The 18526-nt window shown below is 47.0% G+C and overlaps 1 pseudogene; it reads right to left on the reverse strand.

The window, feature by feature from the left end:
* LOC129356528 (sodium bicarbonate cotransporter 3-like) overlaps window positions 1-17543 on the reverse strand; it is a 19913-nt pseudogene extending 2370 nt beyond the window's left edge.
* Between the last annotated feature and the right edge of the window lie 983 nt (window positions 17544-18526).

The following is an 18526-nucleotide window of genomic DNA, read 5'->3' on the forward strand; positions in this document are numbered from 1 at the left end:
GGATGGTGCAGAGCAGAGCGGGGATGGCGGCCGCCAGCAGCGTCCACCAAGGGTTGGCGCCGAGTGGCGAAACCAGCCAGGACCGGTCGCTGGTGGTGGGCTGCAGATAATCCAGCAGACGCCATTACAACCCAGTGGACCAATTAGAGCAAGGAGGCAGACGCCAGCGGAGGGCGACCAAAGCCAATAGAACCGTATTAAAGTACCTAGAACCTGATCCTGAATATCCAGGAGGGAAGAAAACGCTAAAATGTAGAAATAAAATCCACAGCTTATTGCTCATCATCCTTGAAATGGCTGTTTACAGTCTTGATTCCCTCAGAGGCTAGCATATTAGCACAGAATGCATGTAGCATCGCAACAGCCAACTGGACATACATTTGCACTTAATCTATGATAGATGTACAACTGTTAAATAGCTAGCTAGCATACTGCCACGAGTCACTGAGTCATTTATCAAAGGCCACTGTACATTTTTCCAATGACTTTAAAACTTTTTAAAGCCAGCTGCAGCCAGCTTTTTAAGGAAGCGAGACAAGCCTAACCTTAACCCTAGCCTAACCCCTAACCCTAATCCTGACCCTAACCCCAACCCCTACCTGAACCTGAGAACGTCAACCTGAAGGTGGATCACCTCGAATCGCTCCGGGACTTCCAGCTTGGGAGAAGGAATTCCCACCAAGTGATCCAGCAGCACCATGACCATGATGGTCAGGAAGACGGCAAAGTCACTGATGGTCGACCGCACCTGTATACAGAACCGCGGGTCAGTGAAGCAGAACTAGCAGGTCCGTGAAGCAGAACCAGCAGAATGCACAGGGACTGACCTTGGTGGGGAAGTATCTCTTGGTCTTGAACTTTTTGAGGAATGAGGAGAGGAAGAAGGTGGCGAAAGAGGATGACGGACCAGAAGAGGACGTCTGGGACAAAGGGTCCTTTTCACTGCAGGCCGACCCGATAAACTGTCCCTTCAAGATTCGACAAGCCTGCAGACACAGACAGGAGGGTCACAGGCTGCAGTCCCCAGGGCTGCAGTCCCCAGGGCCGCGGTCCCCGGGGCCGCAGTCCCCAGGGCCGTGGTCCCCGGGGACGCCACCGGGGGCGCTGCTTGTGGACCAGAGAGCCGTACCGTCACGTTCAGCTGCTCCCACTCGATGCTTCCTGCCGTCAGGTTCCTGCTGCTCCAGATCTGCTGGACGTCCGCCGAGGCGTTGGAGGGAGCAGAACACCGACATCTGGAAGAGATGCAGACCGGATCAGAACCACCGGGCCGCTCCAGTACCATCACACAGAAGACATAAACCGTTTGAATAAATACATTTAAACATATTTTAGTAAAGAACACAGAAAAGAAAAAAAATTAATCAAGAAAAATCTATAAAAACTTTTTAAAAATTAAAGAAATATTTTTAACTTTTTAAATTTTATTTTAACTCAAGAAATTAAGAAAAAAGAGAAAATGAATAAAGTAAAAACTAAATTCAGTTAAAAAAGATAAAAATACAATAAGAAATTAAGGGGAAATATTCATTAACTTTATTTAAATTCATTTAAACATGTAGGAAAAAATGAAAAGCATGTGAGCCCCTCACGTGTAGAAGCTGAGGTTGTTGAGCTGGTTGTGCAGGTTGACGGGAAACTTCTTCCCCATGGTGACCAGCTTGGCCAGAGCCTCGTAGATGAAGATGATGCAGATGAGGGCGGCGAAGGCTTCCTCCGTGAAGCGGGTGATGTAGCAGACCAGAGAGCTGGCGTCTGTGGCGACCAGCAGGACGCACAGGAAGGCCGTCCACAGCCCGATGCTCGTCCGCAGGGACAGGTAGGACAGACCGTGGTTCCTGGGGACAGACAATGAGACATCACACCTCACCGGGACGCCATCTTGGTTCTTCTGGGTTCAGAACCAGGGCAGCTTTATGTAAGACTTATGAAACACATTTAATCCTCAAACAAAAGAATTTAAAGTCTAAAAGCTCCAGAAAATCAACAACAAAAGAATTAAATCCTGAAAGTTCTGATAATCTGTGACCCGTTTGGCTCTGCGCCTCTTATCTAACGGCCTGAAGGCTCAGACACGAAGCGGCCAGCAGGGGGCGCTGATGTTCAGCTCAGAAACGGCTGCGGTTTGTACTCACTCGCAGAAATGGAAGAGGATCTTCTCGAACACCAGAACCGGGCCGGTGCTGCCCAGGATGGTGAGCGGCTGGCCGGCGAACAGGGAGTAGGCCACGCCCGTCATGGACGCCCCGAACAGAGACTCCATGGTGCCCTGCAGAACCGAGACGTTACTGCTGAGAACAGCGCGGGAAAAACACCAGCAGGTCCCACAGAGCTGCTGCTGGGACCTGCTAACATTTTACAGCTTATGTTTTTCATTTGATTTTTCTTTTTACTTTATTATTATTATTATCACTACCATTACTTGCTGTCCATTTCTTAGCTCAGTGTTTTCCAAAGTGGGCGCCACCGGAGGGCGCTGTGGGAACCTCAGAAAGCCAGAATATTTTATCTAATAAACATTTCTACCTCATGGCCATCTAAAGCCAGAAGGTTAGCATTATGCTAAATGGATGTAAAAATAATGGATAAATGAATATAAAACACTATGACGTTTACATATGTTGTAGCATTGACTGTGTTTTGCTGTGGGGGTCACAGGTCAGCGTTTGGGAACCTTACTATGCTGCCCTGGGTGGCCTCCCCCAGCAGGCCACCGAAGGTGACAACGGGCGACATGCAGGCGCAGTACAGGAAGAGGACGGACGCCAGACACTGCAGACTCAGCGCGTCTTTGATGTCACTCCAGTAGAACGGCGCTTTCCTCCGAGCGTCGTTCACCAGGCCTCCAAAGATCCTGTGGGATTAGATCAGCATCACCTGAGCATGAGACACACACACACGCACGCACGCACGCACACACACACACACACACGCACGCACGCACGCACGCACGCACACACACACACACACACGCACGCACGCACGCACGCACGCACGCACGCACACACACACACACACACACACACACACACACACCTGCCCGTCCGCTGCAGTTCTGGCCCCGTGTGATGCTCCGCCTCCTTCACAGCCTCTGAGCAGTGGGCGGAGCCATTAGGCTGCGCCGCCATCTTCCTCTTCTCCTGCAGACACAGATGGGACGGTTACTGTTGCTGCTCTTAAACTGAAATTTGCTCGATCAGAAGCGATAACCTTTCTAGCTTAGCGTCCATTTTAGCATACCGTAATTTTCGCACTATAAGCCGCTACTTTTTTCATAGGTTTTGAACCATGCGGCTAATAAAAAGGAGCGGCTATTCTGTGGATTTTTTTCCATCGCTAGGGGCGCTCTAACCGGAACTAGAATCAAAACTAAGATAAAATAAATGCAAAGAAGAATACGCTACTTCCTCTTTAGCAGATATAACTGGTAGAAGCAGATAGAAGGACGACAAATTTCCAATCCTATTATCTTCATCTTCTTCACCCCTTCATCATGGAACCCACACGAAGAAATTGAGTGGGAGACTTGGATGACAAGTGGTGAGAAGTCTTCACTAAAACCGGCCGCATGCGCAAAGCATCCTTCACTGATGTCTGCCAGCGGATCCTGACAGCGTGGAGTGCAGTTAAAGAATCCACCATCACCAAAGCGTTTCAGAAAGGCTGGACTGCTACGCCAAGACAGCGACGCACCCTCTAGAGCCAGCCTCACCGAAGGATGGCAGTGACATGGAGAGCGAGACTGATGGAGACAGATGTGAGGAAGCGCTGCTGAGCTTGTTCATCTCTGACACTGAAGAGGAGGACTTCGTGGGTTTCACTGAAGATGATGAAGATGATTAAGGTGACGTGATTTCACACACGAGAGAAATGAAGATAAATAAATACCGGTTATTTTCTCTTGGTTCTGTCTCGGTTTAATCAAAGTTGCTGTCGTGTTAAAGACAGGTTAGGAAAGGATCTATTTAGGTACATACATGTTCATTTACAATTCAAAATCGTTTTGCACCTGTAGTAAATATCTAATCTAAAAACATAAATATCTGTGGCTCACAAAACTTTTTTTAATGAAGTGGATGCGGCTTGTATGTCTTTGTTTAATTTTTTTTTTTTTTAAATAAGAGCAGATGCGGCTTATATGCAGGTGCGCTTTATAGTCCAGAAAATACGGTAAATGGACGCTAAGCCATTTATGCTACAAAAATGTAATTTATTCCAAAATGGACGTTTTGCGAAAACAGTGCTAGCATTCCGTTTTAGCATATTTTAGTTTAATGCGAAAACATAAATTTAGGATGAACTTGCTAGCTTAATTTCCATTTAATCCAACTTCCAATGTGTTGAAGCTGCAGAATGAAACTTTTATAAATTCTGTGATTTTTATGTATGAGTTTAATCTGTGACCAAGTCGTTAGTTTGTTATGAGTGTAATCTATGAAACGATCGATCTTCACGTACACAGACTCAACAAACATCATGAATAGTTTTATTTTGCTGCAGCTTTAAGTGGAAGTTATGTTAGCAAGTTTATGGTTTCTTAATTTTGATGTAGCATAATTTCACATATTGCTAAAAAGGATCACTGCTGGCTATCAGAACTTGACAGGACGAGTTTCTGCTGAGCCTCCTGGGCTTCGGTAGGCGGGTTCTCACCTGAGACGGGACGTTTTTCGGAGGTTCGATCCGGATGCTGGGGTCCCACTCGCCCGGCGGCAGAACCGTGACCTGGTCCAGGAACTCATCGATGCCGGACAGCAGGTCGTTCCGGTCCTTGGCCTTGTACGCCACGTCATGGAAGACCTGCGGCAGAACCGGGGAGGTCAGAGAAGGTTTCTCTGTTTGGGTCGCACCTGGACCAGACCAGAAACCTCCTGCAACGCGCGGCTCACCTCATCGGTCATCAGCGTGGCGATGGAGCGTCCGATCTCGTGGTACTGCAGACCTTTCCCGAACGGACCGAGCAGCAGGAACAGAAACCTGAAGCAGAACCGGAGAGACGCTTCAGAACTCCTCGTTGGGTTCTGGTTTCACTGCGTGGGTTTGAAATGGACCAGAGTTGTCATGGGAACCAAGCCAGCAGGTTATGAGTTCACCTGGTCGGTACCGGAACCTCGGTGAGGCCCGTCAGCAGCACGGCCGGCGCCAGGCGGACGAAGGCGATGATGGGCCGCTCCAGGAAGTCCACCTCTCCCACCAGGACGTTGGAGCTTCGGCGCCAGGCGGGATCTTCTTCATAAAGTTCATGTCCACCTGGAACAGAACCAGAACTCAGACTCCTGGACCGGATCCCGGTACTGCTGCCACGTTACTCCTGATCCAGTCAGGACCATGAGCCGTTCAGAACCAGCTCACGTCCAGACAAACAGAGGAACTCGGCTGGACTTCATGTCCCTGAAATCATTTCAACTAATTTCAGAAAAGCATCTGAAACAGGAGGAACTTGTCAGGATCTACTTTCACAGGCGGACTGATACGGCTTCAGATGCAGCTCTGTTGGGTTCAATCCGCCCCAACACCTCAGACAGAAAAACACGTTTGATTGGTGACATCAAAATCACAGCCTACAACAATCACTGAAACGACAGCGAGCATCGACCAATCACAGAGCACCAACCACGACACAGGCCTCTGATTGGGCGACGGCTGACTTACTGCGGGCTTCCTGTCGGCCGCCGGCAGCAAACACACACAGTGACAGTCCTGCAGAGAGACGAGCCGTCACCCTCTGACACGTTCTGATTGGACCGTCCTGGAAGGTCCCGCCCCCCAGAACCACCGTTCAGACTTTAAATACAGGAAGTTGGACTTTGTCCGGCCCAGATATCGTTCTGATTCCAACTCCAGTTTTTCCACCATCCCAGTTTAACTGAGGATTTTTTTCAGCTGATGGTTCTGAGCCGGTGGAATAACCAGAACCTTTTGTATTTAACCAGTCTCTCCATCCAATCGTAGGGTTTTCAGTCTCCCCCTGATGGAGGACTTCCTGTTTTCTGTCCAATGAGAGCCAAGAGATCAGAGAGACACACCCTCTCTTTCCCTCCTATCAGGTTTCAGCTCTGATTGGTTCTGGAGAACCCGGACCAGAAGGCGTGTTAATCCGCCCCTGTCTGGACCCGGAAGGTTCTGATGATTGAGCTTAAGGATTTGGTTCCATTTGGGTTTCTGGTTCTGACTCCAGAAAAAGCGGGAATCACCATGGCAAACAGCGACTCAGCAACATTTTATTTCTTACTTTAAAATGTTTCAATGACATCAAGAATGAAGCGTAACAATGGCGACAAATGCAGGACTCTGGGTGAAAGAGTAAAAAAAACAAAAACTAACACAAAACTAACTAACACAAAACTAACTAACACAAAACTAACACAAAACAAACTAACACAAAACTAACACAAAACAAACTAACACAAAACAAACTAACACAAAACTAACTAACACAAAACAAACTAACACAAAACTAACACAAAACAAACTAACACAAAACAAACTAACACAAAACTAACACAAAACAAACTAACACAAAACTAACTAACACAAAACTAACTAACACAAAACTAACTAACACAAAACAAACTAACAAAACTAACTAACACAAAACTAACTAACAAAACAAACTAATACAAAACAAACTAACACAAAACTAACACAAAACAAACTAACACAAAACTAACTAACAAAACTAACTAACACAAAACTAACACAAAACAAACTAACACAAAACTAACACAAAACAAACTACACAAACAAACTAACACAAACTAACTAACACAAAACAAACTAACACAAAACTAACACAAAACAAACTAACACAAAACAAACTAACACAAAACTAACACAAAACAAACTAACACAAAACTAACTAACACAAAACTAACTAACACAAAACTAACTAACACAAAACAAACTAACACAAAACTAACTAACACAAAACTAACTAACAAAACAAACTAATACAAACAAACTAACACAAAACTAACACAAAACAAACTAACACAAAACTAACTAACACAAAACTAACTAACACAAAACTAACACAAAACAAACTAACACAAAACAAACTAACACAAAACTAACACAAAACTAACTAACAAAACAAACTAATACAAAACAAACTAACACAAAACTAACACAAAACAAACTAACACAAAACAAACTAACACAAAACTAACACAAAACAAACTAACACAAAACTAACTAACACAAAACAAACTAACACAAAACTAACACAAAACTAACTAACAAAACAAACTAATACAAAACAAACTAACACAAAACTAACACAAAACAAACTAACACAAAACTAACACAAAACAAACTAACACAAAACAAACTAACACAAAACTAACACAAAACAAACTAACACAAAACTAACTAACACAAAACAAACTAAGCTAATATCGGGTCTGTCCTGAGAAATAAAACTAAATGGAGAACAGATTCTCCTTCAGAATTAGTACAAAATGTCATAAAATGCTTTCATAAGAACCCAATCCGCCGCCAGGCGGCCACCATTTTGTGACCATACAGAACCTTCTGGCATCGACATGGAGACGGGACGAGCAGAGCGCGGCGAAACAGGAAGCCACGAAAATCAAGGATTGATTTGGGATTTAGCAACAAAATATCAATAATTATGTTACTAAGGAAAAAAATGACATAAAACAATTTTCTAACAAATTTTCCCCAAAACTCAGATTTGAATCAAAGATTCCCACTAACTACGTAACTGGGCCTCCAGAACTGGGCCTCCAGAACCGGGCCTCCAGAACTGGGCCTATAGAACCGGGCCTCCAGAACCGGGCCTCCAGAACCGGGCCTATAGAACCGGGCCTCCAGAACCGGGCCTCCAGAACCGGCCTCCAGAACCGGGCCTATAGAACCGGGCCTCCAGAACCGGGCCTCCAGAACCGGGCCTATAGAACCGGGCCTCCAGAACCGGGCCTCCAGAACCGGGCCTCCAGAACCGGGCCTATAGAACCGGGCCTCCAGAAACCGGGCCTCCAGAACCGGGCCTATAGAACCGGGCCTCCAGAACCGGGCCTATAGAACCGGGCCTCCAGAACCGGGCCTATAGAACCGGGCCTCCAGAACCGGGCCTCCAGAACCGGGCCTCCAGAACCGGGCCTCCAGAACCGGGCCTCCAGAACCGGCCTATAGAACCGGGCCTCCAGAACCGGGCCTCCAGAACCGGGCCTATAGAACCGGGCCTCCAGAACCGGGCCTATAGAACCGGGCCTCCAGAACCGGGCCTATAGAACCGGCCTCCAGAACCGGGCCTCCAGAACCGGGCCTCCAGAACCGGGCCGGTGCTGCTCACCTTGCTGAAGTCCACGGTGCTGTTCTCTCGGCTGCCGGCGCTGATCCGGCTCTCGGTGATCTTGTTGTCCAGGTTTCCTGGAGCCGACTGCGGCGACGCCAGCAGCCCTGCAGACACTCAGAGTCAGTTTCACTGGGCCGGAACCAGAACCAGAACCACAAGGTTCTCCTACAGTCCACTCTGGAGACACTTCAGTATTTATTCATTAAATCTACTCCACATGTCCAGATTATTTATCATTTCATTTTTCACCACAACCAGTTCTGAGGGTTTGGCTCTCAGAGAATGACCTTTGACCTGATCAGGAGAACTTTAATGGTAGCTGCTCAGTTTACACACAAGTTCAGACTTTTTACTTTTATTCTTTAAACATAAATATTAAATTATCCTTCAAAGATTTCAACTCAACAGCTGATCTGAACATGAAGCTCACAGAGCACACACACACACACACACACACACACACACCCCGTCACACACACACACACACACACACACACACACACACACACACACACACACACACACACACACACACACACAGTCACACACAGTCACACACACACACACACACAAACACACTAACACACACAGTCACACACAGAGTCACACACACACACACACACACACACACACACACACACACACACACACACACACACACAGTCCGGGCCCAGAGTCCGGTTACAGCTCAGTAGGTTCCACGTCGGGCTGCTGAACGCTCGCTCCACCTGACTCCTGAACTTTAAACCAGAGCAGAGGGTCCGGTCCGGTCCGTTCCGGTTTGGGCTGAGTAAGGGGAAACGGTCCAGGAAGCTGCTGACTCTGCTGGCCGTCACGCTCTGACTACTTCCTGTCGCTTTAGAGCGACCTCAGTGAAGACGAGTCAGCGCTCCGACGGGTTAACGGACCGGTACTGGTCGGTTCTGAGCGACTCCAGTGGCTCATGGATGGACAGTTGCAGCTCTGAAGTTTAATTTGGCGGGTCTGACAGTAGAACCGTCTCTTTAAAGCTGCAGAGCCCTGCGTTCTGCGAGGGGAAACCCTGTCAGCTCCACTGCGGTGTTCCTCAGGGCTCGGTTGTTGGACCCGTTTGTTCCACCTTCAGAACCGACACTCACACTTTCTACACCAACTTTTACACGCAGACAGTCATTAGAAACAACCAGAGGTCAGTTTGCCCCGATGAAGAGTCAGCCTGGTTCTGGTCTTCATCAGTCCCACAATCGGAACCACAGAACCGTTTTCCACCAGAACCTCTATCCACTGGAGCTGAATCAGAACCGGGTTGGGTTTAGCAGAACCAGGCTGCTTTTCCAGACCAGATCTTTAAATTTTAAAGAGGGCTGAAAAACTGAGTGACGCAGGTTGTTGCTAGGTAACCAGAGAGCTAGCGAGCTGATGCTATCGAGCTAGCGTGCTGATGCTATCGAGCTAGCGAGCTGATGCTATCGAGCTAGCGTGCTGATGCTATCGAGCTAGCGTGCTGATGCTATCGAGCTAGCGAGCTGATGCTATCGAGCTAGCGAGCTGATGCTATCGAGCTAGCTCAACTCGACGTGAGAGGCTAAAGCCTTACCTCTGCCTACATCTCCCAGAATGCCGCGGTTCTGGAGTTCAGTGAATGTGCTGATCTTGTTATTGATTTATTGTCCAGCCTGCATCTGATCCCAATCACTGGTGGAGGTTCGTTAGTCCCCAGATGACCTCTGACCCCAGGCCTGGTTTTAGTAGCAGCAGCTTCATGCCTCTTATTGCCTGTTCGGCTCTCTGGAGCGCCATCATTCATGTGAAGGTGCTGCTCCTCCTCCGGAGGGAAAACCGGAGGAGGAAAACTGGATCCCGGCTCCGCCCACTGGCGTCTCCGGTGCCAAGTGGCAGGGTGGCGCTCCTCCAGAGGGGGCGGGGCCCGTCAGGGCGGGCGGGGCTCCGACAGGTGGCGCTCCTGGAGGTACAGGGTGGGCGTGTCGGGAGACAAGGAGGCGGGGCCAGAAAAGAGGCAACCAAACAGGAAGTACGCCCGTGGGGAGGGGCGAGGGGTGGCATTGTCGAAGGAGAACTGGGAGGCGCGGCGGAGGAGGGAGAGGAGGACACGCCCTCCCCTGGACAGAGGAGGGACAGGAAGAGACGCTGACATCAACAGTCATGCTAACATGGAAACCAGCAGGAGGCCCTGGGTTTCCTGGGTTTGGACGTCAGTCAGAGACGGAAACGATCCCACCTCAGAAACACCGGCAAATAAATTAATCTGGATTCAATGCAACCAATTATTTTCCATCCTTGGTCTGATTGGATTAGCAGAGAATAGCTGGACCCAGCTGCAGGCCGGGCCAGATTAACAGCAACTCGACACGTTTCCGCGCATCGGCATAATCAGGAAGTACGACTTTATCCCAAGATTATCACAACTAACTTTCTTGTACTTTATGACTATTCTCCTGTTACGATTGTTCTCATAAACGACTTGATTCTGGTATTGTAGGAACGATATTATTACTGTGATATTGGTTATTCTCATAGTACAACTTCTCACATAACTTTATTCCAATGTTATTGAGTTACATAACTTTATTCTTGAGATGAAATAATTTTTTTTAGGAAAACTTTTTTTGCCAATATTTCTAAAGCAAAAAACTGATTAAAATCCAAAATCAATGGTCACGTCCTGGCGGGTCGCTGCAGGATGACAATTTTTGCTTTTAGTTATATTTCCAAAAAAAAACGTTTAATGCTAAAAAAATTCATATAAACAGAAAAACTGAAATTACTTGATTGTTTGCATGTAAAAATGGAGGTTCTGATCGAGTCCAAACCCATGAAGCTCCAACATGGTGGCTCAGCTCCGTCAGCAGCTGATTATCAACCCGACCAATCAGCACGCTGGTTAGTGCCAACCAATCAGAAAGCAGCTTCTCTGATCATTAAACACTGGGTTAGTGAATAAGAGACCAACATGCGTGTTCATGCAACACGCCACACCAGAGGCCCGACGCCGCGCACCCCGTTACCTCGACCAATCAGATCGCACAGAGTGAACCGAACTCTGCCCGGCGACTCGCAGATCTCAGGGAGAAAACAGAACGTCAGAACCAAAGGTTTGGGTCAGAACCATAACAGAAACTGCTGGACGATAAACTGCCCCAGAATTATCGTGATAAACGATAATATTGAGACCATTTTCAAATAATTTAATGGGAATAGGATTATAATGCTAGAACACATTCTAAAACTTTAAATTCAAATGATAATTTAACCCGGAAAAGTTTTTAAATATAACAAATGATTAAACAATCAACAAATTGAAGCCCAAAAATGTTTAGTTGACACCAGATTAACACCAGATTAACAACTTCTGTCATCCAGCTAAAGTAAGAAAATGTTTTAATTTACAATCCCCTTAATTGATTTATTGCAACAGGCCTAGTGGATGAATAAAGACGGTGGAGTGTGAAGACTTTTGGGCTTAAATGGGACCAGAATCGGACGGTGTTCTGAACCTGACTGGGTCCTATTGGTGGACCTGGAGGTTGAGCAGACGTTCAGGGATGACAGCAGCGCCTCACCGTTGCGCTCCAGCAGCGTTGAGTCTGAATGCTTCTTGCCTATGTCTGCGAAGGAGCGGACCAGCGGGATGCGGTTGCTCAGCTTCTTCTCGTTCTGATGATGGTGGCGCTTCAGCAGAGCCTCCCTGACCTTCTCCTGCTGCTCCGCCTCCAGCTGGCCGGTCGCCAGCATGCTGTCGATCACCATGTCTGGGAGCAGGTAGCCGCAGGGCGTTAGCATGTCGTTAGCACATCGTCAGAACGTTGCCAACACATTTTTATTATGTTGTTAGCATGCTCGGATGCTGTTAGCATGTCGTAAGCATACAGTTAGCATATCATGTATTTAGCAGGTGGTTAACACATCATCAGCACAATGTTAGCATGTCATTAGCAGGGCATTGCTAGCCTGTTACAACGTTGTTAGAGCTTGCTTAGCATGTTAGATTGTCGTTAGCATGTTGTCAACATGTTATGTTATTAGGGCATCATTAGCATATTGTCAACATGTTATGTTATTAACGCATCATTAGCATATTGTCAACATGTTATGTTATTAACGCATCATTAGCATATTGTCAACATGTTAAGTTATTAACGCATAATTAGCATGTTGTCAACATGTTATGTTATTAGTGCATCCTTAGCATGTTGTCAACATGTTATGTTATTAGCGCATCATTAGCATATTGTCAACATGTTAAGTTTATTAACGCATCATTAGCATGTTGTCAACATGTTTATGTTATTAGCGCATCGTTAGCATGTTGTCAACATGTTATATTATTAATGCATCATTAGCATTTGTCAACATGTTGTTATTAACGCATCGTTAGCATGTTGTCAACATGTTATTAGCGCATCGTTAGCATGTTGTCAACATGTTATGTTATTAGTGCATCGTTAGCATGTTGTCAACATGTTGTTATTAGCGCATCATTAGCATATTGTCAACATGTTATGTTATTAACGCATCATTAGCATGTTGTCAACATGTTGTGTTATTAGCGCATCATTAGCATATTGTCAACATGTTATGTTATTAACGCATCATTAGCATGTTGTCAACATGTTATGTTATTAGCGCATCATTAGCATATTGTCAACATGTTATGTTATTAGCGCATCATTAGCATATTGTCAACATGTTATGTTATTAACGCATCATTAGCATGTTGTCAACATGTTATGTTATTAGCGCATCATTAGCATGTTGTCAACATGTTATGTTATTAGTGCATCGTTAGCATGTTGTCAACATGTTATGTTATTAGCGCATCATTAGCATATTGTCAACATGTTAAGTTATTAACGCATCATTAGCATGTTGTCAACATGTTATGTTATTAGCGCATCGTTAGCATGTTGTCAGCATGTTATATTATTAATGCATCATTAGCATGTTGTCAACATGTTATTAACACATCGTTAGCATGTTGTCAACATGTTATTAGCGCATCGTTAGCATGTTGTCAACATGTTATGTTATTAGCGCATCATTAGCATATTGTCAACATGTTAAGTTATTAACGCATCATTAGCATGTTGTCAACATGTTATGTTATTAGCGCATCATTAGCATGTTGTTGGTGTGTCCCCAGCCTGTAGTCAGCGTGGTTTGCATGTGGTTAGCGTCTGACCTGCGATCTCGTCGATGGAGCCGGCCCTCATGTCCAGCAGCACGGTGCCGTTCATTATGCAGGAGCGAAGCTCAAACAGGCTGTGCAGCGACAGCGTGGCCACGTACGGTTTGCTCCAGCGATCGCCGCCGTCCTCCACGTCCTCCTCAAACTTCAGCCACCTGGACGTAAACATGACATCATCACCAACTTCCTGTCTGGTAGGGGAACCCGACCCGTTCTGCAGGTTCTAACCCTAACCCAACGCCTCGTGAATCTGATCGTCATGTGACCCGGCGGCCTGAAGCGAGACTAAAACCAGACGCCAGAAGACTTTAACCATAGCTGGAAAATAAATTGAGGAGCAGCAGCTCGTGATGATGAGCAGCAAAACAAGAACATTTTGTCGTTGAAATGAGTTTAACGTCGTTTTAAATCTCATTTGACGAGGAATTCATGTGTACAAGTTCAGCGTCTCTTAACCTGAAACTCATTTTGCATCTCATTTTAACAGGTTTAGAATCTGGTTTTAATGACGTCAGCATCTGACTTTGACAAGCTTCTCTTTTTAACAAGTTGTCATTTTAACCAGCTTTGCATCTTTTCAGTAGAATCTGGTTTTGCTGCTGGTTTTAGAGCTGTGGCATTTTAACGTTTCTGTAAGTTTGAACCAGAAACCAGCAGCCCTCTTTCATTTTCTTCTTCTTCTTCTTTCCAGAATGTCGTCTGACCCGGTCAGCATCAGGAGATGACCCCTGCTGCCGCACACCTCACCGCCGACCCTCTCCTTCCTGTCCTGCTCGTGATCATCAAAGTTCTCTGGACCAGTGGTCCCCAACCTGTTCACCACCACAAACCGGTCAAGTCTTGGGCAGCTCCACTAAAACCTCCCCTCCCCCTGATTGTCGCAGATTGTTGCTCGTGATAATCGTAACCGATCCTCCTGTTCTGTGAAGTGTGTCACGACGACTGATCTGGTCCAGTTGGTAGAACGTTGGGACCGCTCCGATCTAAAATCGGGCTTATTCAACAGGGTCTCGGCCCGATTATCGCAGCCTGTTGAATGTGACAGGGAGCCAATCAGAACGCGCGGTGACGTAAGAACGGAGGGGATCCCAAACCGCTGACATGGCCCGAGCCCGGCGTTCTGCTAGATCATCATAGTGGAACCGGGACGTTCAGTGGGACGTTCAGTGGAACCGGACGTTCAGTGGAACCGGGACGTTCAGTGGAACCGGGGCGTTCAGTGGAACCGGGATGTTCAGTGGAACCGGGACGTTCAGTGGAACCGGGATGTTCAGTGGAACCGGGGCGTTCAGTGGAACCGGGGCATTCAGTGGAACTGGTTCTGGTTCCGTGTTGCTCCTGGACTCTCAAACCGACCGAACCTGTTGGACTTTTATCGGCTCTGAGGTCACAGAGGTTTGGGAAATCGGCCAACGATCCTTAAACCAACCAGACCTAAAATCCAAGTCTCCTGTCCTCTCGACCCCTGACCTCACACTGTCCGACTCTGGTCACTATGGTGAACGCTCTGCATCTTCAAAATAAGATGCAGAGCGGCTTGGACTGTGGGAATCAACCCACCGGGATAAATCCATCCTCCTGTCTCTCTGAGCCTTTAACCTCCAGAGAAACTTTCCAAAGAATCTGATCTGGTTCTGTTCACTTTGCTGCTTGTGACTCAATGTTGGCGGAAAAAAGCTGAATCCGTGAAAGGATTTTCAAAATAAAAGATCCTCCAGATTCAAATGATACAGAAAACAAAAATATTTCATTATTTCTTGCGGCCCGGTACCATTGGTCCACGGACCGGTACCACTGCTCTGAACCCTCAGCTCAGTCTGATCGGACCAATTTACCGGCTCAGAACCCGGCTCACCTGGCCGTCTCCTTCCACACCTGGACCTGTCCGTCCCTGAAGGCCAGCTCGTCCAGCTCGGTGAACAGGTCATGGGGGATGTGCTCCTCGTCGTCGTCTTCGGTGCCGAGGAGGAATTGGACCCTCTGGGACGGCGTGTCTGCGGCAGGAAGTCAGACTCTTCGTCATCATCATCAGACGTGTCCTGGCGCAGGAGTCGGATCGGAACTGACCGTACGCCGGAGACTCCCGGCCGTCCTCGCGGTCGTCCCGGTCTCGCCGCCTGCGGTGATGGCGGTGTCCGCGGTGCCGGTGCCGCCTGCGAGTCTGCCGGCCCAGCGGGACGTGAACACCGACGTACACGGCTCTGTGGCCTGGCAGCAGCACACACACACACACACACACACGCACACACGCACACACACGCGCACACACACACACAAATACTAAGGACATGAGACCCAGCAGAACCAGAGTTCTATTATAGTTAGAAGGAATTACTGGACTGTAAATCTAACAATTTGTGTTAATGGGAGAATAAAAAGGACGCATTTAATGGATGGAAAAACTGCATTTTAATGACAAACTGGCCTTTATTTACACAAATTAAAGAATATTAAAGCAACATGTATGAGGAGAAATATGCAAATAATATTTATTAAGCTTTGCTGATTTATTTCTATGGCAAAACAGGATTTTTAGGTTCCAGTCGCCAAACTTCAAAACAGAAAGCTTTAAAATATAAATGAAATTAATTTTAATTAAACTCATTGTAGAGTCATAGAATCTAGTAAAAACTGAAGGAATAAAATCAGCTGATAAAATCCAGAAAAGTTGGATAGAACTGATGATTTATGACTTAAATAATAAAATAAACCATAAACTGTGACGTTTGGTGAAAGTGGAGCACAAAATGAAGCTACAGGAAACAGTGAGGTTCCTCATTAAAATAAATTGAATTAAAGTTTCCAGAAGAAAAAATAAGAGTTAAAAGTTTTTCCAGGTATTCAATGCAACGACCCAAACAGAAACATTTTGTTTAAACCCAGACAGTGGAAATACGGGCAGAACGATTCGCTACTTTCTGTTTTGGCTGCAAATAAAGGCTGCTGGTGTGTGTGTGTGTGTGTGTGTGTGTGTGTGTGTGTGTGTGTGTCACTCACTCTCCAGTTCCTCTTTCTCAAAGTTTGTGTGCAGGGTGCTGCTGGTCTTGCCCTGGTCCAGAACAGCCTCCTCATCGTTTCCCTGCAGAGAAAAAAAATGTTGAAACAGTTTTCACTGGAGAACGAAGGATGTCTCCTTTTTCCTTCAGCCTCTTCTCTCCGACTCACCGAGACAAACTAAACCAAACGGAGAAAACGGGGCAGAGTTAATGGAAACACATTCCAACATAAACACAGTGGAGGCAGCATCATGCTGTGGGTCTGTCCAGCAGCCTCCAGTTCTTTGGCTCAGAAACCTGGACCAATCGCAGCCCTCCGTTCGCTGCTGAGCCACAGGAAGGCCGGCCAGGAGGCGGGCTCATGGGGCTCAGCAGCCAATCAGAACGTAATATTTCATAATAAATATGAAAACCAGCAGAAATAAACTTTTAAATATGATCCAAATAAAAACAGAGTTAATAAAAATCCTGAGTTCACCACTTTAAATTCAAACCTTCGGGTCGTTTTCTTCGTTCTGAACGTTTCTCTTGAACACGTTTTTGTTTAACCCATCTGTTCTGATATTCCTCAGTTTCTACCTGGAACCAACAGAAAACCGGATCAGAACCACAACCGGTTTGATCTAAGATACGATCCACCTAGAGGAACTGTGGTTCTCTGCAGGCCTGACCTCTGACCCCGCCGTGCTGAACACCTGGATGTTTTTCTCGGCAGCAGCTGACGTTTTGCTCCGACTGGCAGAACGTTCAGCGCTGCTGGCAGATCTAGACGTTTCGTTTCTACGCTCAGCAGGATGTTTGCTCCTCTCTGCTCTCACTTCCTCAATGCTGAATGAAACTGGAGACGCGGCTCAGAAACGTACCGGGAATCCTCGGGCCACCCGCTGAGAGGCCACGTCTGCCCAGAAGTCTCCCATATCGGACCGGAACCAGAACCAGAACCTCGCAGGACCGGATCCAGAACAGAACAGAACTGTCTGCTGCAGTTGCGGTTCAGGTATTTATAGCAGAGCGAGTTTCCTCGTCAGCAGCAGAGGCTGACGCTCTGCAGACAGACAGCAGGGGGCGGGGCTTCAGGGCGCCGCCCCCTGGACTGGATGGGTAAACACAGCGGACCAGCTGAACCCTGACCCGGTCCGGTTCACCTGCTGCAGCTCGACTTCCAAGCAGTTCACTGGGAAACCGAGGCAAAGAAGGACACAAGAAGCTGAGAAGCCAGGGTGACCTCTGACCTCTGAGAAGCCGACTCAGTCAAACTGACCCTGCCTCAAGATGACAAATCAGAACAACCAGAGGAGACGTCACACTGGGTGGAAGAGGAGTCTTTATTTAGCCCAAAGGGGAACTAAAACCGGCTGAGGCAGAACCGCTCGCTCTGAGATTCGGCGTCTGCTGACAGAGGAAACATTTGGGACATCCTGCATTAGCCCCGCCCCCTGAGCCTTGGCCACGCCCCTCGGTGTCTCTGGGCTCCGTCCACGGTTGGGAGATTTATTTATTTTTACATTTGTCAGGCTGGACCTTCCCCACTAAATGGTGTCTTTGTTCCTTTAAGTCGGTCCAAATCTCTGCTGTAATTCAATCCAACGGAGCCCATTGTCTCCTGACCTCTGACCCCTGCAGAACCCTTTTAATCTGTCCCGACTCCCTGTGGGAAAAAACCTCCAAGAAATCCAATTAGTTGAAGTGGAGACGAAACCTCTTGGCTTTCTCTGCATCTTACTGGCTCCCGATTGGACGGCGCGCCGCCTCCCGATTGGACGGCGCGCCGCCTCCCGATTGGACGATTACACTGCCCCGGTGGGTCTGGCATGTAGAGCAGCGGATCAGATTCTGTGAACTGAAAAGGACAGACAGGAAGTCAGCTGCTCTTCATTTCCCATCTGATTCCTGTTCTTCACCTTTTCCTGATTATTTTAGGATTTTTCCAGACAGAACTGTCAGCTTACATTTATTATTTATTCAAAGTGTCCAAAGGGGCAAAATCTAAAATATCTATATTTCATGTCATCTGGAATATTAATG

The sequence above is a fragment of the Poeciliopsis prolifica genome, unplaced genomic scaffold (assembly GCF_027474105.1).
Source record: "Poeciliopsis prolifica strain line A6 unplaced genomic scaffold, Auburn_PproV2 SCAFFOLD177, whole genome shotgun sequence".
Classification (NCBI taxonomy): Eukaryota; Metazoa; Chordata; class Actinopteri; order Cyprinodontiformes; family Poeciliidae; genus Poeciliopsis; species Poeciliopsis prolifica.